The sequence below is a fragment of the Podarcis melisellensis genome, assembly GCF_964234715.1.
Source record: "Podarcis melisellensis genome assembly, chromosome: 4".
Classification (NCBI taxonomy): Eukaryota; Metazoa; Chordata; class Lepidosauria; order Squamata; family Lacertidae; genus Podarcis; species Podarcis melisellensis.
Genome location: NC_138531.1, coordinates 296,152 through 321,252, shown reverse-complemented (window position 1 = coordinate 321,252; position 25,101 = coordinate 296,152).

The following is a 25,101-nucleotide window of genomic DNA, read 5'->3' as shown; positions in this document are numbered from 1 at the left end:
ATTGCAGAACGTCAGAAATTTTGACGAAATTGTTCCCGCGCGGCTTAGGGATTTTTTCAAAAAAAGTTGTTCAGACGTCGAGGGCTAATTCTGTTTCCGATTATGAATATCCACCTGTTTCCACTGAAAAACCCTTCAGGGGATCCTTTGCAACAGTTTGGCACCATCTTTGAATGAATTGCAGAACGTCAGATTTTTGCTGAAATTTTGACCGCGCGGCTTAGGGATTTTTGCAAAAAAAGTTGTTCAGATGTCGAGGGCTAATTCTGTTTCCAATGATAAAAACCCACCTTTTTCAACTGAAAAACCTTTCAGGGGATCGTTTGCAACAGTTTGGATCCATTTCTGAGTGAATTGCAGAACGTCAGAAATTTTGAAGAAATTGTGACCGCGCGGCTTAGGGATTTTTGCAAAAAAAGTTGTTCAGACGTCGAGGGCTAATTCTGTTTCCGATGATAAAAACCCACCTGTTTCCACCGAAAAACCCTTCAGGGGATCGTTTGCAACAGTTTAGCACCATTTTTGAGTGAATTGCAGAACACCAGAAATTTTGAAGAAATTGTGACCGCGTGGCTTAGGGCTTTTTGCAAAAAAAGTTGTTCAGATGTCGAGGGCTAATTCTGTTTCCGATGATAAAAACCCACCTGATTCCACTGAAAAACCTTTCAGGGGATCGTTTGCAACAGTTTGGCACCATTTCTCAGTGAATTGCAGAACGTCATAAATTTTGAAGAAATTGTGACCGCGCGGCTTAGGGATTTTTTCAAAAAAAGTTGTTCAGACGTCGAGGGCTAATTCTGTTTCCAATGATAAATACCCACCTGTTTCCACCGAAAAACCCTTCATTGGATCGTTTGCAACAGTTTAGCACCATCTTTGAATGAATTGCAGAACGTCAGATTTTTGCTGAAATTGTGACCGCGCGGCTTAGGGATTTTTTCAAAAAAAGTTGTTCAGACGTCAAGGGCTAATTCTGTTTCCGATGATAAAAACCCACCTGATTCCACTGAAAAACCTTTCAGGGGATCGTTTGCAGCAGTTTGGCTCCATTTCTGAGTGAATTGCAGAACGTCAGAAATTTTGAAGAAATTGTGACCGCGCGGCTTAGGGATTTTTTCAAAAAAAGTTGTTCAGACGTCGAGGGCTAATTCTGTTTCCAATGATAAAAACCCACCTGTTTCCACCAAAAAACCCTTCAGGGGATCGTTTGCAACAGTTTGGCACCATCTCCGAGTGAATTGCAGAACGTCAGAAATTTTGAAGAAATTGTGACCGCGCGGCTTAGGGATTTTTTCAATAAAAGTTGTTCAGATGTCGAGGGCTAATTCTGTTTCCGATGATAAATACCCACCTGTTTACACTGAAAAACCTTTCAGGGGATCGTTTGCAACAGTTTGGCACCATCTTTGAATGAATTGCAGAACGTCAGAAATTTTGACGTAATTGTGACCGCGCGGCTTGGGGATTTTTTCAAAAAAAGTTGTTCAGACGTCGTGGGCTAATTCTGTTTCCGATGATAAAAACCCAACTGATTCCACTGAAAAACCTTTCAGGGGATCCTTTGCAACAGTTCAGCAGCATTTTTGAATCAATTGCAGAACGTCAGATTTTTGCTGAAATTGTGACCGCGCGGCTTAGGGATTTTTGCAAAAAAAAGTTGTTCAGAGGTCGAGGGCTAATTCTGTTTCCGATGATAAAAATCCACCTGTTTCCACCGAAAAACCTTTCAGGGGATCATTTGCAACAGTTTGGCACCATTTCTGAGTGAATTGCAGAACGTCAGAAATTTTGAAGAAATTGTGACTGCGCGGCTTAGGGATTTTTTCAATAAAAGTTGTTCAGAGGTCGAGGGCTAATTCTGTTTCCGATGATAAAAACCCACCTGTTTCCACTGAAAAACCTTTCAGGGGATCGTTTGGAACAGTTTGGCACCATCTTTGAATGAATTGCAGAACGTCAGAAATTTTGAAGAAATTGTGACCGCGCGGCTTGGGGATTTTTTCAAAAAAAGTTGTTCAGACGTCGTGGGCTAATTCTGTTTCCGATGATAAAAACCCACCTGATTCCACTGAAAAACCTTTCAGGGGATCCTTTGCAACAGTTCAGCACCATTTTTGAATGAATTGCAGAACGTCAGATTTTTGCTGAAATTGTGACCGCGCGGCTTAGGGATTTTTTCAAAAAAAGTTGTTCTGACGTCGAGGGCTAATTCTGTTTCCAATGATAAATACCCACCTGTTTCCACCGAAAAACCCTTCATTGGATCGTTTGCAACAGTTTAGCACCATCTTTGAATGAATTGCAGAACGTCAGATTTTTGCTGAAATTGTGGCCGCGCGGCTTAGGGATTTTTTTCAAAAAAGGTTGTTCAGACGTCGAGGGATAATTCTGTTTCCGATGATAAAAACCCACCTGTTTCCACTGAAAAACCTTTCAGGGGATCGTTTGCAACAGTTTGGCTCCATTTCTGAGTGAATTGCAGAACGTCAGAAATTTTGAAGAAATTGTGACCGCGCGGCTTAGGGATTTTTGCAAAAAAAGTTGTTCAGACGTCGAGCGCTAATTCTGTTTCCGATGATAAAAACACACCTGTTTCCACTGAAAAACCTTTCAGGGGATCGTTTGCAACAGTTTGGCTCCATTTCTGAGTGAATTGCAGAACGTCAGAAATTTTGAAGAAATTGTGACCGCGCGGCTTAGGGATTTTTGCAAAAAAAGTTGTTCAGACGTCGAGGGCTAATTCTGTTTCCGATGATAAAAACCCACCTGATTCCACTGAAAAACCTTTCAGGGGATCGTTTGCAACAGTTTGGCACCATTTCTGAGTGAATTGCAGAACGTCAGAAATTTTGAAGAAATTGTGACCGCGCGGCCTAGGGATTTTTTCAAAAAAAGTTGTTCAGACGTCGAGGGCTAATTCTGTTTCCAATGATAAATACCCACCTGTTTCCACCGAAAAACCCTTCATTGGATCGTTTGCAACAGTTTAGCACCATCTTTGAATGAATTGCAGAACGTCAGATTTTTGCTGAAATTGTGACCGCGCGGCTTAGGGATTTTTTCAAAAAAAGTTGTTCAGACGTCGAGGGCTAATTCTGTTTCCGATGATAAAAACCCACCTTTTTCAACTGAAAAACCTTTCAGGGGATCCTTTGCAACAATTCAGCACCATTTTTGAATGAATTGCAGAACGTCAGATTTTTGCTGAAATTGTGACCGCGCGGCTTAGGGATTTTTTCAAAAAAAGTTGTTCAGACGTCGAGGGCTAATTCTGTTTCCAATGATAAAAACCCACCTGTTTCCACCAAAAAACCCTTCAGGGGATCGTTTGCAACAGTTTGGCACCATCTCCGAGTGAATTGCAGAACGTCAGAAATTTTGAAGAAATTGTGACCGCGCGGCTTAGGGATTTTTTCAATAAAAGTTGTTCAGATGTCGAAGGCTAATTCTGTTTCCGATGATAAATACCCACCTGTTTACACTGAAAAACCTTTCAGGGGATCATTTGCAACAGTTTGGCACCATCTTTGAATGAATTGCAGAACGTCAGAAATTTTGACGTAATTGTGACCGCGCGGCTTGGGGATTTTTTCAAAAAAAGTTGTTCAGACGTCGTGGGCTAATTCTGTTTCCGATGATAAAAACCCACCTGATTCCACTGAAAAACCTTTCAGGGGATCCTTTGCAACAGTTCAGCACCATTTTTGAATCAATTGCAGAACGTCAGATTTTTGCTGAAATTGTGACCGCGCGGCTTAGGGATTTTTGCAAAAAAAAGTTGTTCAGAGGTCGAGGGCTAATTCTGTTTCCGATGATAAAAATCCACCTGTTTCCACCGAAAAACCTTTCAGGGGATCATTTGCAACAGTTTGGCACCATTTCTGAGTGAATTGCAGAACGTCAGAAATTTTCAAGAAATTGTGACTGCGCGGCTTAGGGATTTTTTCAATAAAAGTTGTTCAGAGGTCGAGGGCTAATTCTGTTTCCGATGATAAATATCCACCTGTTTCCACTGAAAAACCTTTCAGGGGATCGTTTGCAACAGTTTGGCACCATCTTTGAATGAATTGCAGAACGTCAGAAATTTTGAAGAAATTGTGGCCGCGCGGCTTAGGGATTTTTTCAAAAAAGGTTGTTCAGACGTCGAGGGATAATTCTGTTTCCGATGATAAAAACCCACCTGTTTCCACTGAAAAACCTTTCAGGGGATCCTTTGAAACAATTCAGCACCATTTTTGAATGAATTGCAGAACGTCAGATTTTTGCTGAAATTGTGACCGCGCGGCTTAGGGATTTTTTCAAAAAAAGTTGTTCAGACGTCGAGGGCTAATTCTGTTTCCAATGATAAATACCCACCTGTTTCCACCGAAAAACCCTTCATTGGATCGTTTGCAACAGTTTAGCACCATGTTTGAATGAATTGCAGAACGTCAGATTTTTGCTGAAATTGTGACCGCGCGGCTTAGGGATTTTTTCAAAAAAAGTTGTTCAGACGTCGAGGGCTAATTCTGTTTCCGATGATAAAAACACACCTGTTTCCACCGAAAAACCCTTCAGGGGATCATTTGCAACAGTTTGGCACCATCTCTAAGTGAATTGCAGAACGTCAGAAATTTTGAAGAAATTGTGACCGTGCGGCTTAGGGATTTTTTCAAAAAAAGTTGTTCAGACGTCGAGGGCTAATTCTGTTTCCGATGATAAATACCCACCTGTTTCCACCGAAAAACCCTTCAGGGGATAGTTTGCAACAGTTTGGCACCATCTCCGAGTGAATTGCAGAACGTCAGATTTTTGCTGAAATTGTGACCGCGCGGCTTAGGGATTTTTTCAAAAAAGTTGTTCAGACGTCGACGGCTAATTCTGTTTCCGATGATAAAAACCCACCTGTTTCCACCGAAAAACCCTTCATTGGATCGTTTGCAACAGTTTAGCACCATCTTTGAATGAATTGCAGAACGTCAGATTTTTGCTGAAATTGTGACCGCGCGGCTTAGGGATTTTTTCAAAAAAAGTTGTTCAGACGTCGAGGGCTAATTCTGTTTCCGATGATAAAAACCCACCTTTTTCAACTGAAAAACCTTTCAGGGGATCGTTTGCAACAGTTTGGCTCCATTTCTGAGTGAATTGCAGAACGTCAGAAATTTTGAAGAAATTGTGACCGCGCGGCTTAGGGATTTTTGCAAAAAAAGTTGTTCAGACGTCGAGGGCTAATTCTGTATCCGATGATAAAAACACACCTGTTTCCACTGAAAAACCTTTCAGGGGATCCTTTGCAACAATTCAGCACCATTTTTGAATGAATTGCAGAACGTCAGATTTTTGCTGAAATTGTGACCGCGCGGCTTAGGGATTTTTTCAAAAAAAGTTGTTCAGACGTCGAGGGCTAATTCTGTTACCGATGATAAAAACCCACCTGATTCCACTGAAAAACCTTTCAGGGGATCGTTTGCAACAGTTTGGCTCCATTTCTGAGTGAATTGCAGAACCTCAGAAATTTTGAAGAAATTGTGACCGCGCGGCTTAGGGATTTTTGCAAAAAAAGTTGTTCAGACGTCGAGGGCTAATTCTGTTTCCGATGATAAAAACCCACCTGATTCCACTGAAAAACCTTTCAGGGGATCGTTTGCAACAGTTTGGCACCATTTCTGAGTGAATTGCAGAACGTCAGAAATTTTGAAGAAATTGTGACCGCGCGGCTTAGGGATTTTTTCAAAAAAAGTTGTTCAGACGTCGAGGGCTAATTCTGTTTCCAATGATAAATACCCACCTGTTTCCACCGAAAAACCCTTCATTGGATCGTTTGCAACAGTTTAGCACCATCTTTGAATGAATTGCAGAACGTCAGATTTTTGCTGAAATTGTGACCGCGCGGCTTAGGGATTTTTTCAAAAAAAGTTGTTCAGACGTCGAGGGCTAATTCTGTTTCCGATGATAAAAACACACCTGTTTCCACCGAAAAACCCTTCAGGGGATCATTTGCTACAGTTTGGCACCATCTCTGAGTGAATTGCAGAACTTCAGAAATTTTGAAGAAATTGTGACCGTGCGGCTTAGGGATTTTTTCAAAAAAAGTTGTTCAGACGTCGAGGGCTAATTCTGTTTCCGATGATAAATACCCACCTGTTTCCACCGAAAAACCCTTCAGGGGATAGTTTGCAACAGTTTGGCACGATCTCCGAGTGAATTGCAGAACGTCAGATTTTTGCTGAAATTGTGACCGCGCGGCTTAGGGATTTTTTCAAAAAAAGTTGTTTAGACGTCGAGGGCTAATTCTGTTTCCGATGATAAAAACCCACCTTTTTCAACTGAAAAACCTTTCAGGGGATCGTTTGCAACAGTTTGGCACCATCTCTGAGTGAATTGCAGAACGTCAGAAATTTTGACGAAATTGTGACCGCGCGGCTTAGGGATTTTTTCAAAAAAAGTTGTTCAGACGTCGAGGGCTAATTCTGTTTCCAATGATAAATACCCACCTCTTTCCACCGAAAAACGCTTCATTGGATCGTTTGCAACAGTTTAGCACCATCTTTGAATGAATTGCAGAACGTCAGATTTTTGCTGAAATTGTGGCCGCGCGGCTTAGGGATTTTTTCAAAAAAGGTTGTTCAGACGTCGAGGGATAATTCTGTTTCCGATGATAAAAACCCACCTGTTTCCACTGAAAAACCTTTCAGGGGATCCTTTGCAACAATTCAGCACCATTTTTGAATGAATTGCAGAACGTCAGATTTTTGCTGAAATTGTGACCGCGCGCCTTAGGGATTTTTTCAAAAAAAGTTGTTCAGACGTCGAGGGCTAATTCTGTTTCCGATGATAAAAACCCACCTGATTCCACTGAAAAACCTTTCAGGGGATCGTTTGCAACAGTTTGGCACCATTTCTGAGTGAATTGCAGAACGTCAGAAATTTTGAAGAAATTGTGACCGCGCGGCTTAGGGATTTTTTCAAAAAAAGTTGTTCAGACGTCGAGGGCTAATTCTGTTTCCAATGATAAATACCCACCTGTTTCCACCGAAAAACCCTTCATTGGATCGTTTGCAACAGTTTAGCACCATCTTTGAATGAATTGCAGAACGTCAGATTTTTGCTGAAATTGTGACTGCGCGGCTTAGGGATTTTTTCAAAAAAAGTTGTTCAGACGTCGAGGGCTAATTCTGTTTCCGATGATAAAAACCCACCTTTTTCAACTGAAAAACCTTTCAGGGGATCGTTTGCAACAGTTTGGCACCATCTCTGAGTGAATTGCAGAACGTCAGAAATTTTGACGAAATTGTGACCGCGCGGCTTAGGGATTTTTTCAAAAAAAGTTGTTCAGACGTCGAGGGCTAATTCTGTTTCCAATGATAAATACCCACCTGTTTCCACCGAAAAACGCTTCATTGGATCGTTTGCAACAGTTTAGCACCATCTTTGAATGAATTGCAGAACGTCAGATTTTTGCTGAAATTGTGGCCGCGCGGCTTAGGGATTTTTTCAAAAAAGGTTGTTCAGACGTCGAGGGATAATTCTGTTTCCGATGATAAAAACCCACCTGTTTCCACTGAAAAACCTTTCAGGGGATCCTTTGCAACAATTCAGCACCATTTTTGAATGAATTGCAGAACGTCAGATTTTTGCTGAAATTGTGACCGCGCGCCTTAGGGATTTTTTCAAAAAAAGTTGTTCAGACGTCGAGGGCTAATTCTGTTTCCGATGATAAAAACCCACCTGATTCCACTGAAAAACCTTTCAGGGGATCGTTTGCAACAGTTTGGCACCATTTCTGAGTGAATTGCAGAACGTCAGAAATTTTGAAGAAATTGTGACCGCGCGGCTTAGGGATTTTTTCAAAAAAAGTTGTTCAGACGTCGAGGGCTAATTCTGTTTCCAATGATAAATACCCACCTGTTTCCACCGAAAAACCCTTCATTGGATCGTTTGCAACAGTTTAGCACCATCTTTGAATGAATTGCAGAACGTCAGATTTTTGCTGAAATTGTGACCGCGCGGCTTAGGGATTTTTTCAAAAAAAGTTGTTCAGACGTCGAGGGCTAATTCTGTTTCCGATGATAAAAACCCACCTTTTTCAACTGAAAAACCTTTCAGGGGATCGTTTGCAACAGTTTGGCTCCATTTCTGAGTGAATTGCAGAACGTCAGAAATTTTGAAGAAATTGTGACCGCGCGGCTTAGGGATTTTTGCAAAAAAAGTTGTTCAGACGTCGAGGGCTAATTTTGTATCCGATGATAAAAACACACCTGTTTCCACTGAAAAACCTTTCAGGGGATCCTTTGCAACAATTCAGCACCATTTTTGAATGAATTGCAGAACGTCAGATTTTTGCTGAAATTGTGACCGCGCGGCTTAGGGATTTTTTCAAAAAAAGTTGTTCAGACGTCGAGGGCTAATTCTGTTACCGATGATAAAAACCCACCTGATTCCACTGAAAAACCTTTCAGGGGATCGTTTGCAACAGTTTGGCTCCATTTCTGAGTGAATTGCAGAACCTCAGAAATTTTGAAGAAATTGTGACCGCGCGGCTTAGGGATTTTTGCAAAAAAAGTTGTTCAGACGTCGAGGGCTAATTCTGTTTCCGATGATAAAAACCCACCTGATTCCACTGAAAAACCTTTCAGGGGATCGTTTGCAACAGTTTGGCACCATTTCTGAGTGAATTGCAGAACGTCAGAAATTTTGAAGAAATTGTGACCGCGCGGCTTAGGGATTTTTGCAAAAAAAGTTGTTCAGACGTCGAGGGCTAATTCTGTTTCCGATGATAAAAACCCACCTGATTCCACTGAAAAACCTTTCAGGGGATCGTTTGCAACAGTTTGGCACCATTTCTGAGTGAATTGCAGAACGTCAGAAATTTTGAAGAAATTGTGACCGCGCGGCTTAGGGATTTTTTCAAAAAAAGTTGTTCAGACGTCGAGGGCTAATTCTGTTTCCAATGATAAATACCCACCTGTTTCCACCGAAAAACCCTTCATTGGATCGTTTGCAACAGTTTAGCACCATCTTTGAATGAATTGCAGAACGTCAGATTTTTGCTGAAATTGTGACCGCGCGGCTTAGGGATTTTTTCAAAAAAAGTTGTTCAGACGTCGAGGGCTAATTCTGTTTCCGATGATAAAAACACACCTGTTTCCACCGAAAAACCCTTCAGGGGATCATTTGCTACAGTTTGGCACCATCTCTGAGTGAATTGCAGAACTTCAGAAATTTTGAAGAAATTGTGACCGTGCGGCTTAGGGATTTTTTCAAAAAAAGTTGTTCAGACGTCGAGGGCTAATTCTGTTTCCGATGATAAATACCCACCTGTTTCCACCGAAAAACCCTTCAGGGGATAGTTTGCAACAGTTTGGCACGATCTCCGAGTGAATTGCAGAACGTCAGATTTTTGCTGAAATTGTGACCGCGCGGCTTAGGTATTTTTTCAAAAAAATTTGTTCAGACGTCGAGGGCTAATTCTGTTTCCGATGATAAAAACCCACCTTTTTCAACTGAAAAACCTTTCAGGGGATCGTTTGCAACAGTTTGGCACCATCTCTGAGTGAATTGCAGAACGTCAGAAATTTTGACGAAATTGTGACCGCGCGGCTTAGGGATTTTTTCAAAAAAAGTTGTTCAGACGTCGAGGGCTAATTCTGTTTCCAATGATAAATACCCACCTGTTTCCACCGAAAAACGCTTCATTGGATCGTTTGCAACAGTTTAGCACCATCTTTGAATGAATTGCAGAACGTCAGATTTTTGCTGAAATTGTGGCCGCGCGGCTTAGGGATTTTTTCAAAAAAGGTTGTTCAGACGTCGAGGGATAATTCTGTTTCCGATGATAAAAACCCACCTGTTTCCACTGAAAAACCTTTCAGGGGATCCTTTGCAACAATTCAGCACCATTTTTGAATGAATTGCAGAACGTCAGATTTTTGCTGAAATTGTGACCGCGCGCCTTAGGGATTTTTTCAAAAAAAGTTGTTCAGACGTCGAGGGCTAATTCTGTTTCCGATGATAAAAACCCACCTGATTCCACTGAAAAACCTTTCAGGGGATCGTTTGCAACAGTTTGGCACCATTTCTGAGTGAATTGCAGAACGTCAGAAATTTTGAAGAAATTGTGACCGCGCGGCTTAGGGATTTTTTCAAAAAAAGTTGTTCAGACGTCGAGGGCTAATTCTGTTTCCAATGATAAATACCCACCTGTTTCCACCGAAAAACCCTTCATTGGATCGTTTGCAACAGTTTAGCACCATCTTTGAATGAATTGCAGAACGTCAGATTTTTGCTGAAATTGTGACCGCGCGGCTTAGGGATTTTTTCAAAAAAAGTTGTTCAGACGTCGAGGGCTAATTCTGTTTCCGATGATAAAAACCCACCTTTTTCAACTGAAAAACCTTTCAGGGGATCGTTTGCAACAGTTTGGCTCCATTTCTGAGTGAATTGCAGAACGTCAGAAATTTTGAAGAAATTGTGACCGCGCGGCTTAGGGATTTTTGCAAAAAAAGTTGTTCAGACGTCGAGGGCTAATTCTGTATCCGATGATAAAAACACACCTGTTTCCACTGAAAAACCTTTCAGGGGATCCTTTGCAACAATTCAGCACCATTTTTGAATGAATTGCAGAACGTCAGATTTTTGCTGAAATTGTGACCGCGCGGCTTAGGGATTTTTTCAAAAAAAGTTGTTCAGACGTCGAGGGCTAATTCTGTTACCGATGATAAAAACCCACCTGATTCCACTGAAAAACCTTTCAGGGGATCGTTTGCAACAGTTTGGCTCCATTTCTGAGTGAATTGCAGAACCTCAGAAATTTTGAAGAAATTGTGACCGCGCGGCTTAGGGATTTTTGCAAAAAAAGTTGTTCAGACGTCGAGGGCTAATTCTGTTTCCGATGATAAAAACCCACCTGATTCCACTGAAAAACCTTTCAGGGGATCGTTTGCAACAGTTTGGCACCATTTCTGAGTGAATTGCAGAACGTCAGAAATTTTGAAGAAATTGTGACCGCGCGGCTTAGGGATTTTTTCAAAAAAAGTTGTTCAGACGTCGAGGGCTAATTCTGTTTCCAATGATAAATACCCACCTGTTTCCACCGAAAAACCCTTCATTGGATCGTTTGCAACAGTTTAGCACCATCTTTGAATGAATTGCAGAACGTCAGATTTTTGCTGAAATTGTGACCGCGCGGCTTAGGGATTTTTTCAAAAAAAGTTGTTCAGACGTCGAGGGCTAATTCTGTTTCCGATGATAAAAACCCACCTTTTTCAACTGAAAAACCTTTCAGGGGATCGTTTGCAACAGTTTGGCTCCATTTCTGAGTGAATTGCAGAACGTCAGAAATTTTGAAGAAATTGTGACCGCGCGGCTTAGGGATTTTTGCAAAAAAAGTTGTTCAGACGTCGAGGGCTAATTCTGTTTCCGATGATAAAAACCCACCTGATTCCACTGAAAAACCTTTCAGGGGATCGTTTGCAACAGTTTGGCACCATTTCTGAGTGAATTGCAGAACGTCAGAAATTTTGAAGAAATTGTGACCGCGCGGCTTAGGGATTTTTTCAAAAAAAGTTGTTCAGACGTCGAGGGCTAATTCTGTTTCCAATGATAAATACCCACCTGTTTCCACCGAAAAACCCTTCATTGGATCGTTTGCAACAGTTTAGCACCATCTTTGAATGAATTGCAGAACGTCAGATTTTTGCTGAAATTGTGACCGCGCGGCTTAGGGATTTTTTCAAAAAAAGTTGTTCAGACGTCGAGGGCTAATTCTGTTTCCGATGATAAAAACCCACCTTTTTCAACTGAAAAACCTTTCAGGGGATCGTTTGCAACAGTTTGGCTCCATTTCTGAGTGAATTGCAGAACGTCAGAAATTTTGAAGAAATTGTGACCGCGCGGCTTAGGGATTTTTGCAAAAAAAGTTGTTCAGACGTCGAGGGCTAATTCTGTTTCCGATGATAAAAACCCACCTGTTTCCACTGAAAAACCTTTCAGGGGATCCTTTGCAACAATTCAGCACGATTTTTGAATGAATTGCAGAACGTCAGATTTTTGCTGAAATTGTGACCGCGCGGCTTAGGGATTTTTTCAAAAAAAGTTGTTCAGACGTCGAGGGCTAATTCTGTTTCCAATGATAAATACCCACCTGTTTCCACCGAAAAACGCTTCATTGGATCGTTTGCAACAGTTTAGCACCATCTTTGAATGAATTGCCGAACGTCAGATTTTTGCTGAAATTGTGGCCGCGCGGCTTAGGGATTTTTTCAAAAAAGGTTGTTCAGACGTCGAGGGATAATTCTGTTTCCGATGATAAAAACCCACCTGTTTCCACTGAAAAACCTTTCAGGGGATCCTTTGCAACAATTCAGCACCATTTTTGAATGAATTGCAGAACGTCAGATTTTTGCTGAAATTGTGACCGCGCGGCTTAGGGATTTTTTCAAAAAAAGTTGTTCAGACGTCGAGGGCTAATTCTGTTTCCGATGATAAAAACCCACCTGATTCCACTGAAAAACCTTTCAGGGGATCGTTTGCAACAGTTTGGCACCATTTCTGAGTGAATTGCAGAACGTCAGAAATTTTGAAGAAATTGTGACCGCGCGGCTTAGGGATTTTTTCAAAAAAAGTTGTTCAGACGTCGAGGGCTAATTCTGTTTCCAATGATAAATACCCACCTGTTTCCACCGAAAAACCCTTCATTGGATCGTTTGCAACAGTTTAGCACCATCTTTGAATGAATTGCAGAACGTCAGATTTTTGCTGAAATTGTGACCGCGCGGCTTAGGGATTTTTTCAAAAAAAGTTGTTCAGACGTCGAGGGCTAATTCTGTTTCCGATGATAAAAACCCACCTTTTTCAACTGAAAAACCTTTCAGGGGATCCTTTGCAACAGTTTGGCTCCATTTCTGAGTGAATTGCAGAACGTCAGAAATTTTGAAGAAATTGTGACCGCGCGGCTTAGGGATTTTTGCAAAAAAAGTTGTTCAGACGTCGAGGGCTAATTCTGTTTCCGATGATAAAAACACACCTGTTTCCACTGAAAATCCTTTCAGGGGATCCTTTGCAACAATTCAGCACCATTTTTGAATGAATTGCAGAATGTCAGATTTTTGCTGAAATTGTGACCGCGCGGCTTAGGGATTTTTTCAAAAAAACTTGTTCAGACGTCGAGGGCTAATTCTGTTTCCGATGATAAAAACCCACCTGATTCCACTGAAAAACCTTTCAGGGGATCGTTTGCAACAGTTTGGCACCATTTCTGAGTGAATTGCAGAACGTCAGAAATTTTGAAGAAATTGTGACCGCGCGGCTTAGGGATTTTTTCAAAAAAAGTTGTTCAGACGTCGAGGGCTAATTCTGTTTCCAATGATAAATACCCACCTGTTTCCACCGAAAAACCCTTCATTGGATCGTTTGCAACAGTTTAGCACCATCTTTGAATGAATTGCAGAACGTCAGATTTTTGCTGAAATTGTGACGGCGCGGCTTAGGGATTTTTTCAAAAAAATTTGTTCAGACGTCGAGGGCTAATTCTGTTTCCGATGATAAAAACACACCTGTTTCCACCGAAAAACCCTTCAGGGGATCATTTGCAACAGTTTGGCACCATCTCTGAGTGAATTGCAGAACGTCAGAAATTTTGAAGAAATTGTGACCGTGCGGCTTAGGGATTTTTTCAAAAAAAGTTGTTCAGACGTCGAGGGCTAATTCTGTTTCCGATGATAAATACCCACCTGTTTCCACCGAAAAACCCTTCAGGGGATGGTTTGCAACAGTTTGGCACCATCTCCGAGTGAATTGCAGAACGTCAGAAATTTTGAAGAAATTGTGACCGCGCGGCTTAGGGATTTTTTCAAAAAAAGTTGTTCAGACGTTGAGGGCTAATTCTGTTTCCGATGATAAAAACCCACCTGTTTCCACTGAAAAACCTTTCAGGGGATCCTTTGCAACAATTCAGCACGATTTTTGAATGAATTGCAGAACGTCAGATTTTTGCTGAAATTGTGACCGCGCGGCTTAGGGATTTTTTCAAAAAAAGTTGTTCAGACGTCGAGGGCTAATTCTGTTTCCAATGATAAATACCCACCTGTTTCCACCGAAAAACGCTTCATTGGATCGTTTGCAACAGTTTAGCACCATCTTTGAATGAATTGCAGAACGTCAGATTTTTGCTGAAATTGTGGCCGCGCGGCTTAGGGATTTTTTCAAAAAAGGTTGTTCAGACGTCGAGGGATAATTCTGTTTCCGATGATAAAAACCCACCTGTTTCCACTGAAAAACCTTTCAGGGGATCCTTTGCAACAATTCAGCACCATTTTTGAATGAATTGCAGAACGTCAGATTTTTGCTGAAATTGTGACCGCGCGGCTTAGGGATTTTTTCAAAAAAAGTTGTTCAGACGTCGAGGGCTAATTCTGTTTCCGATGATAAAAACCCACCTGATTCCACTGAAAAACCTTTCAGGGGATCGTTTGCAACAGTTTGGCACCATTTCTGAGTGAATTGCAGAACGTCAGAAATTTTGAAGAAATTGTGACCGCGCGGCTTAGGGATTTTTTCAAAAAAAGTTGTTCAGACGTCGAGGGCTAATTCTGTTTCCAATGATAAATACCCACCTGTTTCCACCGAAAAACCCTTCATTGGATCGTTTGCAACAGTTTAGCACCATCTTTGAATGAATTGCAGAACGTCAGATTTTTGCTGAAATTGTGGCCGCGCGGCTTAGGGATTTTTTCAAAAAAGGTTGTTCAGACGTCGAGGGATAATTCTGTTTCCGATGATAAAAACCCACCTGTTTCCACTGAAAAACCTTTCAGGGGATCCTTTGCAACAATTCAGCACCATTTTTGAATGAATTGCAGAACGTCAGATTTTTGCTGAAATTGTGACCGCGCAGCTTAGGGATTTTTTCAAAAAAAGTTGTTCAGACGTCGAGGGCTAATTCTGTTTCCGATGATAAAAACCCACCTGATTCCACTGAAAAACCTTTCAGGGGATCGTTTGCAACAGTTTGGCACCATTTCTGAGTGAATTGCAGAACGTCAGAAATTTTGAAGAAATTGTGACCGCGCGGCTTAGGGATTTTTTCAAAAAAAGTTGTTCAGACGTCGAGGGCTAATTCTGTTTCCAATGATAAATACCCACCTGTTTCCACCGAAAAACCCTTCATTGGATCGTTTGCAACAGTTTAGCACCATCTTTGAATGAATTGCAGAACGTCAGATTTTTGCTGAAATTGTGACCGCGCGGCTTAGGGATTTTTTCAAAAAAAGTTGTTCAGACGTCGAGGGCTAATTCTGTTTCCGATGATAAAAACCCACCTTTTTCAACTGAAAAACCTTTCAGGGGATCGTTTGCAACAGTTTGGCTCCATTTCTGAGTGAATTGCAGAACGTCAGAAATTTTGAAGAAATTGTGACCGCGCGGCTTAGGGATTTTTGCAAAAAAAGTTGTTCAGACGTCGAGGGCTAATTCTGTATCCGATGATAAAAACACACCTGTTTCCACTGAAAAACCTTTCAGGGGATCCTTTGCAACAATTCAGCACCATTTTTGAATGAATTGCAGAACGTCAGATTTTTGCTGATATTGTGACCGCGCGGCTTAGGGATTTTTTCAAAAAAAGTTGTTCAGACGTCGAGGGCTAATTCTGTTTCCGATGATAAAAACCCACCTGATTCCACTGAAAAACCTTTCAGGGGATCGTTTGCAACAGTTTGGCTCCATTTCTGAGTGAATTGCAGAACGTCAGAAATTTTGAAGAAATTGTGACCGCGCGGCTTAGGGATTTTTGCAAAAAAAGTTGTTCAGACGTCGATGGCTAATTCTGTTTCCGATGATAAAAACCCACCTGATTCCAATGAAAAACCTTTCAGGGGATCGTTTGCAACACTTTGGCACCATTTCTGAGTGAATTGCAGAACGTCAGAAATTTTGAAGAAATTGTGACCGCGCGGCTTAGGGATTTTTTCAAAAAAAGTTGTTCAGACGTCGAGGGCTAATTCTGTTTCCAATGATAAATACCCACCTGTTTCCACCGAAAAACCCTTCATTGGATCGTTTGCAACAGTTTAGCACCATCTTTGAATGAATTGCAGAACGTCAGATTTTTGCTGAAATTGTGACCGCGCGGCTTAGGGATTTTTTCAAAAAAAGTTGTTCAGACGTCGAGGGCTAATTCTGTTTCCGATGATAAAAACCCACCTTTTTCAACTGAAAAACCTTTCAGGGGATCGTTTGCAACAGTTTGGCTCCATTTCTGAGTGAATTGCAGAACGTCAGAAATTTTGAAGAAATTGTGACCGCGCGGCTTAGGGATTTTTGCAAAAAAAGTTGTTCAGACGTCGAGGGCTAATTCTGTTTCCGATGATAAAAACACACCTGTTTCCACTGAAAAACCTTTCAGGGGATCCTTTGCAACAATTCAGCACCATTTTTGAATGAATTGCAGAACGTCAGATTTTTGCTGAAATTGTGACCGCGCGGCTTAGGGATTTTTCCAAAAAAAGTTGTTCAGACGTCGAGGGCTAATTCTGTTTCCAATGATTAAAACCCACCTGTTTCCACCGAAAAACCCTTCATTGGATCGTTTGCAACAGTTTGGCACCATCTCCGAGTGAATTGCTGAACGTCAGAAATTTTGAAGAAATTGTGACCGCGCGGCTTGGGGATTTTTTCAAAAAAAGTTGTTCAGACGTCGTGGGCTAATTCTGTTTCCGATGATAAAAACCCACCTGATTCCACTGAAAAACCTTTCAGGGGATCCTTTGCAACAGTTCAGCACCATTTTTGAATCAATTGCAGAACGTCAGATTTTTGCTGAAATTGTGACCGCGCGGCTTAGGGATTTTTTCAATAAAAGTTGTTCAGATGTCGAGGGCTAATTCTGTTTCCGATGATAAATACCCACCTGTTTACACTGAAAAACCTTTCAGGGGATCGTTTGCAACAGTTTGGCACCATCTTTGAATGAATTGCAGAACGTCAGAAATTTTGACGTAATTGTGACCGCGCGGCTTGGGGATTTTTTCAAAAAAAGTTGTTCAGACGTCGTGGGCTAATTCTGTTTCCGATGATAAAAACCCACCTGTTTCCACTGAAAAACCTTTCAGGGGATCCTTTGCAACAATTCAGCACCATTTTTGAATGAATTGCAGAACGTCAGATTTTTGCTGATATTGTGACCGCGCGGCTTAGGGATTTTTTCAAAAAAAGTTGTTCAGACGTCGAGGGCTAATTCTGTTTCCGATGATAAAAACCCACCTGATTCCACTGAAAAACCTTTCAGGGGATCGTTTGCAACAGTTTGGCTCCATTTCTGAGTGAATTGCAGAACGTCAGAAATTTTGAAGAAATTGTGACCGCGCGGCTTAGGGATTTTTGCAAAAAAAGTTGTTCAGACGTCGATGGCTAATTCTGTTTCCGATGATAAAAACCCACCTGATTCCAATGAAAAACCTTTCAGGGGATCGTTTGCAACACTTTGGCACCATTTCTGAGTGAATTGCAGAACGTCAGAAATTTTGAAGAAATTGTGACCGCGCGGCTTAGGGATTTTTTCAAAAAAAGTTGTTCAGACGTCGAGGGCTAATTCTGTTTCCAATGATAAATACCCACCTGTTTCCACCGAAAAACCCTTCATTGGATCGTTTGCAACAGTTTAGCACCATCTTTGAATGAATTGCAGAACGTCAGATTTTTGCTGAAATTGTGACCGCGCGGCTTAGGGATTTTTTCAAAAAAAGTTGTTCAGATGTCGAGGGCTAATTCTGTTTCTGATGATAAAAACCCACCTTTTTCAACTGAAAAACCTTTCAGGGGATCGTTTGCAACAGTTTGGCTCCATTTCTGAGTGAATTGCAGAACGTCAGAAAATTTGAAGAAATTGTGACCGCGCGGCTTAGGGATTTTTTCAAAAAAAGTTGTTCAGACGTCGAGGGCTAATTCTGTTTCCAATGATAAATACCCACCTGTTTCCACCGAAAAACCCTTCATTGGATCGTTTGCAACAGTTTAGCACCATCTTTGAATGAATTGCAGAACGTCAGATTTTTGCTGAAATTGTGACCGCGCGGCTTAGGGATTTTTTCAAAAAAAGTTGTTCAGACGTCGAGGGCTAATTCTGTTTCCGATGATAAAAACCCACCTTTTTCAACTGAAAAATCTTTCAGGGGATCGTTTGCAACAGTTTGGCTCCATTTCTGAGTGAATTGCAGAACGTCAGAAATTTTGAAGAAATTGTGACCGCGCGGCTTAGGGATTTTTGCAAAAAAAGTTGTTCAGACGTCGAGGGCTAATTCTGTTTCCGATGATAAAAACACACCTGTTTCCACTGAAAAACCTTTCAGGGGATCCTTTGCAACAATTCAGCACCATTTTTGAATGAATTGCAGAACGTCAGATTTTTGCTGAAATTGTGACCGCGCGGCTTAGGGATTTTTCCAAAAAAAGTTGTTCAGACGTCGAGGGCTAATTCTGTTTCCAATGATTAAAACCCACCTGTTTCCACCGAAAAACCCTTCATTGGATCGTTTGCAACAGTTTGGCACCATCTCCGAGTGAATTGCAGAACGTCAGAAATTTTGAAGAAATTGTGACCGCGCGGCTTGGGGATTTTTTCAAAAAAAGTTGTTCAGACGTCGTGGGCTAATTCTGTTTCCGATGATAAAAACCCACCTGATTCCACTGAAAAACCTTTCAGGGGATCCTTTGCAACAGTTCAGCACCATTTTTGAATCAATTGCAGAACGTCAGATTTTTGCTGAAATTGTGACCGCGCGGCTTAGGGATTTTTTCAATAAAAGTTGTTCAGATGTCGAGGGCTAATTCTGTTTCCGATGATGAATACCCACCTGTTTACACTGAAAAACCTTTCAGGGGATCGTTTGCAACAGTTTGGCACCATCTTTGAATGAATTGCAGAACGTCAGAAATTTTGACGTAATTGTGACCGCGCGGCTTGGGGATTTTTTCAAAAAAAGTTGTTCAGACGTCGTGGGCTAATTCTGTTTCCGATGATAAAAACCCACCTGTTTCCACTGAAAAACCTTTCAGGGGATCCTTTGCAACAGTTCAGCACCTTTTTTGAATGAATTGCAGAACGTCAGATTTTTGCTGAAATTGTGACCGCGCGGCTTAGGGATTTTTGCAAAAAAAAGTTGTTCAGAGGTCGAGGGCTAATTCTGTTTCCGATGATAAAAATCCACCTGTTTCCAACGAAAAACCTTTCAGGGGATCGTTTGCAACAGTTTGGAACCATTTCTGAGTGAATTGCAGAACGCCAGAAATTTTGAAGAAATTGTGACCGCGCGCCTTAGGGATTTTTGCAAAGAAAGTTGTTAAGACATCGAGGGCTAATTCTGTTTCCGATGATAAAAACCCACCTGATTCCACGGAAAAACCTTTCAGGGGATCCTTTGCAACACTTCAGCACCATTTTTGAATGAATTGCAGAACGTGATATTTTTCCTGATATTGTGACCGCGCAGCTTATGGATTTTTGCAAAAAAAAGTTGTTCAGAGGTCGAGGGCTAATTCTGTTTCCGATGATAAAAATCCACCTGTTTCCACCGAAAAACCTTTCAGGGGATCGTTTGCAACAGTTTGGCACCATTTCTGAGTGAATTGCAGAACGTCAGAAATTTTGAAGAAATTGTGACCGCGCGGCTTAGGGATTTTTTCAAAAAAAGTTGTTCAGACGTCGAGGGCAAATTCTATTTCCGATGATAAAAACCCATCTCTTTCCACCGAAAAACCCTTCAGGGGATCGTTTGCAACAGTTTAGCACCATTTTTGAGTAAATTGCAGAACACCAGAAATTTTGAAGAAATTGTGACCGCGCGGCTTAGGGATTTTTGCAAAAAAAGTTGTTAAGACGTCGAGGGCTAATTCTGTTTCCGATGATAAAAACCCACCTGATTCCACTGAAAAACCTTTCAGGGGATCCTTTGCAACACTTCAGCACCATTTTTGAATGAATTGCAGAAGTTAAGATTTTTGCTGAAATTGTGACCGCGCGGCTTAGGGATTTTTTCAAAAAAAGTTGTTCAGACGTCGAGGGCTAATTCTGTTTCCGATGATAAAAACCCACCTGATTCCACCGAAAAACCCTTCAGGGGATCGTTTGCAACAGTTTAGCACCATTTTTGAGTGAATTGCAGAACACCAGAAATTTTGAAGAAATTGTGACCACGCGGCTTAGGGATTTTTTCAAAAAAAGTTGTTCAGACGTCGAGGGCTAATTCTGTTTCCAATGATAAAAACCCACCTGTTTCCACCAAAAAACCCTTCAGGGGATCGTTTGCAACAGTTTGGCAACATCTCCGAGTGAATTGCAGAACGTCAGAAATTTTGAAGAAATTGTGGCCGCGCGGCTTAGGGATTTTTTCAATAAAAGTTGTTCAGATGTCGAGGGCTAATTCTGTTTCCGATGATAAATACCCACCTTTTTCCACTGAAAAACCTTTCAGGGGATCGTTTGCAACAGTTTGGCACCATCTTTGTATGAATTGCGGAACGTCAGAAATTTTGAAGAAATTGTGACCGCGCGGCTTAGGGATTTTTTCAAAAAAAGTTGTTTAGACGTCGTGGGCTAATTCTGTTTCCGATGATAAAAACCCACTTGATTCCACTGAAAAACCTTTTAGGGGATCCTTTGCAACAGTTCAGCACCATTTTTGAATGAATTGCAGAACGTCAGATTTTTGCTGAAATTGTGACCGCGCGGCTTAGGGATTTTTGCAAAAAAAAGTTGTTCAGAGGTCGAGGGCTAATTCTGTTTCCGATGATAAAAATCCACCTGTTTCCACCGAAAAACCTTTCAGGGGATCGTTTGCAACAGTTTGGCACCATTTCTGAGTGAATTGCAGAACGCCAGAAATTTTGAAGAAATTGTGACTGCGCGGCTTAGGGATTTTTTCAAAAAAAGTTGTTCAGACGTCGTGGGCTAATTCTGTTTCCGATGATAAAAACCCACCTGTTTCCACCAAAAAACCCTTCAGGGGATCGTTTGCAACAGTTTGGCACCATCTCCGAGTGAATTGCAGAACGTCAGAAATTTTGAAGAAATTGTGACCGCGCGGCTTAGGGATTTTTTCAATAAAAGTTGTTCAGATGTCGAGGGCTAATTATGTTTCCTATGATAAATACCCACCTGTTTACACTGAAAAACCTTTCAGGGGATCGTTTGCAACAGTTTGGCACCATCTTTGAATGAATTGCAGAACGTCAGAAATTTTGAAGAAATTGTGACCGCGCGGCTTGGGGATTTTTTCAAAAAAAGTTGTTCAGATGTCGAGGGCTAATTATGTTTCCTATGATAAATACCCACCTGTTTACACTGAAAAACCTTTCAGGGGATCGTTTGCAACAGTTTGGCACCATCTTTGAATGAATTGCAGAACGTCAGAAATTTTGAAGAAATTGTGACCGCGCGGCTTGGGGATTTTTTCAAAAAAAGTTGTTCAGACGTCGTGGGCTAATTCTGTTTCCGATAATAAAAACCCAGCTGATTCCACTGAAAAACCTTTCAGGGGATCCTTTGCAACAGTTCAGCACCATTATTGAATGAATTGCAGAACGTCAGATTTTTGCTGAAAATGTGACCGCGCGGCTTAGGGATTTTTACAAAAAAAAGTTGTTCAGAGGTCGAGGGCTAATTCTGTTTCCGATGATAAAAATCCACCTGTTTCAACCGAAAAACCTTTCAGGGGATCGTTTGCAACAGTTTGGCACCATTTCTGAGTGAATTGCAGAACGCCAGAAATTTTGAAGAAATTGTGACTGCGCGGCTTAGGGATTTTTTCAAAAAAAGTTGTTCAGACGTCGAGGGCTAATTCTGTTTCCGATGATAAATACCCACCTGTTTCCACCGAAAAACCCTTCATTGGATCATTTGCAACAGTTTAGCACCATCTTTGAATGAATTGCAGAACGTCACATTTTTGCTGAAATTGTGACCGCGCGGCTTACGGATTTTTTCAAAAAAAGTTGTTCAGACGTCGTGGGCTAATTCTGTTTCCGATGATAAAAACCCACCTGTTTCCACCAAAAAACCCTTCAGGGGATCGTTTGCAACAGTTTGCCACCATCTCCGAGTGAATTGCAGAACGTCAGAAATTTTGAAGAAATTGTGACCGCGCGGCTAGGGGATTTTTTCAAAAAAAGTTGTTCAGACGTCGTGGGCTAATTCTGTTTCCGATGATAAAAACCCACCTGATTCCACTGACAAACCTTTCAGGGGATCCATTGCAACAGTTCAGCACCATTATTGAATGAATTGCAGAACGTCAGATTTTTGCTGAAATTGTGACCGCGCGGCTTAGGGATTTTTGCAAAAAAAAGTTGTTCAGAGGTCGAGGGCTAATTCTGTTTCCGATGATAAAAATCCACCTGTTTCCACCAAAAAACCTTTCAGGGGATCGTTTGCAACAGTTTGGCACCATTTCTGAGTGAATTGCAGAACGTCAGAAATTTTGAAGAAATTGTGACTGCGCGGCTTAGGGATTTTTTCAAAAAAAGTTGTTCAGACGTCGAGGGCTAATTCTGTTTCCAATGATAAAAACCCACCTGTTTCCACTGAAAAACCCTTCAGGGGATCGTTTGCAACAGTTTGGCACCATTTCTGAGTGAATTGCAGAACGCCAGAAATTTTGAAGAAATTGTGACCGCGCGCCTTAGGGATTTTTGCAAAGAAAGTTGTTAAGACGTCGAGGGCTAATTCTGTTTCCGATGATAAAAACCCACCTGATTCCACTGAAAAACCTTTCAGGGGATCCTTTGCAACACTTCAGCACCATTTTTGAATGAATTGCAGAACGTGATATTTTTCCTGATATTGTGACCGCGCAGCTTAGGGATTTTTGCAAAAAAAGTTGTTCAGACGTCGAGGGATAATTCTGTTTCCGATGATAAAAATCCACCTGTTTCCACTGAAAAACCTTTCAGGGGATCCTTTGCAACAATTCAGCAGCATTTTTGAATGAATTGCAGAACGTCAGATTTTTGCTGAAATTGTGACCGCGCGGCTTAGGGATTTTTTCAAAAAAAGTTGTTCAGACGTCAAGGGCTAATTCTGTTTCCAATGATAAATACCCACCTGTTTCCACCGAAAAACCCTTCATTGGATCGTTTGCAACAGTTTAGCACCATCTTTGAATGAATTGCAGAACGTCAGATTTTTGCTGAAATTGTGGCCGCGCGGCTTAGGGATTTTTTCAAAAAAAGTTGTTCAGACGTCGAGGACTAATTCTGTTTCCAATGATAAAAACACACCTGTTTCCACCGAAAAACCTTTCAGGGGATCGTTTGCAAGAGTTTGGCACCATCTCTGAGTGAATTGCAGAACGTCAGAAATTTTGACGAAATTGTGACCGCGCGGCTTAGGGATTTTTTCAAAAAAAGTTGTTTAGACGTCGAGGGCTAATTCTGTTTCCGATGATAAATATCCACCTGTTTCCACCGAAAAACCCTTCAGGGGATCCTTTGCAACAGTTTGGCACCATCTTTGAATGAATTGCAGATCGTCAGATTTTTGCTGAAATTTTGACCGCGCGGCTTAGGGATTTTTTCAAAAAAAGTTGTTCAGACGTCGAGGGCTAATTCTGTTCCCGATGATAAATATCCACCTGTTTCCACCGAAAAACCCTTCAGGGGATCGTTTGCAACAGTTCAGCACCATTTTTGAATGAATTGCAGAACGTCAGAAATTTTGAAGAAATTGTGACCGCGCGGCTTAGGGATTTTTGCCAAAAAAGTTGTTCAGACGTCGAGGGCTAATTCTGTTTCTGATGATAAAAACCCACCTGTTTCCACCGAAAAACCCTTCAGGGGATCGTTTGCAACAGTTTAGCACCATTTTTGAGTGAATTGCAGAACACCAGAAATTTTGAAGAAATTGTGACCGCGCGGCTTAGGGATTTTTGCAAAAAAAGTTGTTCAGACGTCGAGGGCTAATTCTGTTTCCGATGATAAAAACCCACCTGATTCCACTGAAAAACCTTTCAGGGGATCCTTTGCAACACTTCAGCACCATTTTTGAATGAATTGCAGAACGTGATATTTTTCCTGATATTGTGACCGCGCAGCTTAGGGATTTTTGCAAAAAAAGTTGTTCAGACGTCGAGGGATAATTCTGTTTCCGATGATAAAAATCCACCTGTTTCCACCGAAAAACCCTTCATTGGATCGTTTGCAACAGTTTAGCACCATCTTTGAATGAATTGCAGAACGTCAGATTTTTGCTGAAATTGTGGCCGCGCGGCTTAGAGATTTTTTCAAAAAAAGTTGTTCAGACGTCGAGGGCTAATTCTGTTTCCGATGATAAAAACCCACCTGTTTCCACTGAAAAACCTTTCAGGGGATCCTTTGCAACAATTCAGCAGCATTTTTGAATGAATTGCAGAACGTCAGATTTTTGCTGAAATTGTGACCGCGCGGCTTAGGGATTTCTTCAAAAAAAGTTGTTCAGACGTCGAGGACTAATTCTGTTTCCAATGATAAAAACACACCTGTTTCCACCGAAAAACCTTTCAGGGGATCGTTTGCAAGAGTTTGGCACCATCTCTGAGTGAATTGCAGAACGTCAGAAATTTTGACGAAATTGTGACCGCGCGGCTTAGGGATTTTTTCAAAAAAAGTTGTTCAGACGTCGAGGGCTAATTCTGTTTCCGATGATAAATATCCACCTGTTTCCACCGAAAAACCCTTCAGGGGATCCTTTGCAACAGTTTGGCACCATCTTTGAATGAATTGCAGATCGTCAGATTTTTGCTGAAATTTTGACCGCGCGGCTTAGGGATTTTTTCAAAAAAAGTTGTTCAGACGTCGAGGGCTAATTCTGTTTCCGATGATAAATATCCACCTGTTTCCACCGAAAAACCCTTCAGGGGATCGTTTGCAACAGTACAGCACCATTTTTGAATGAATTGCAGAACGTCAGAAATTTTGAAGAAATTGTGACCGCGCGGCTTAGGGATTTTTGCAAAAAAAGTTGTTCAGACGTCGAGGGCTAATTCTGTTTCCGATGATAAAAACCCACCTGTTTCCACCGAAAAACCCTTCAGGGGATCGTTTGCAACAGTTTAGCACCATTTTTGAGTGAATTGCAGAACACCAGAAATTTTGAAG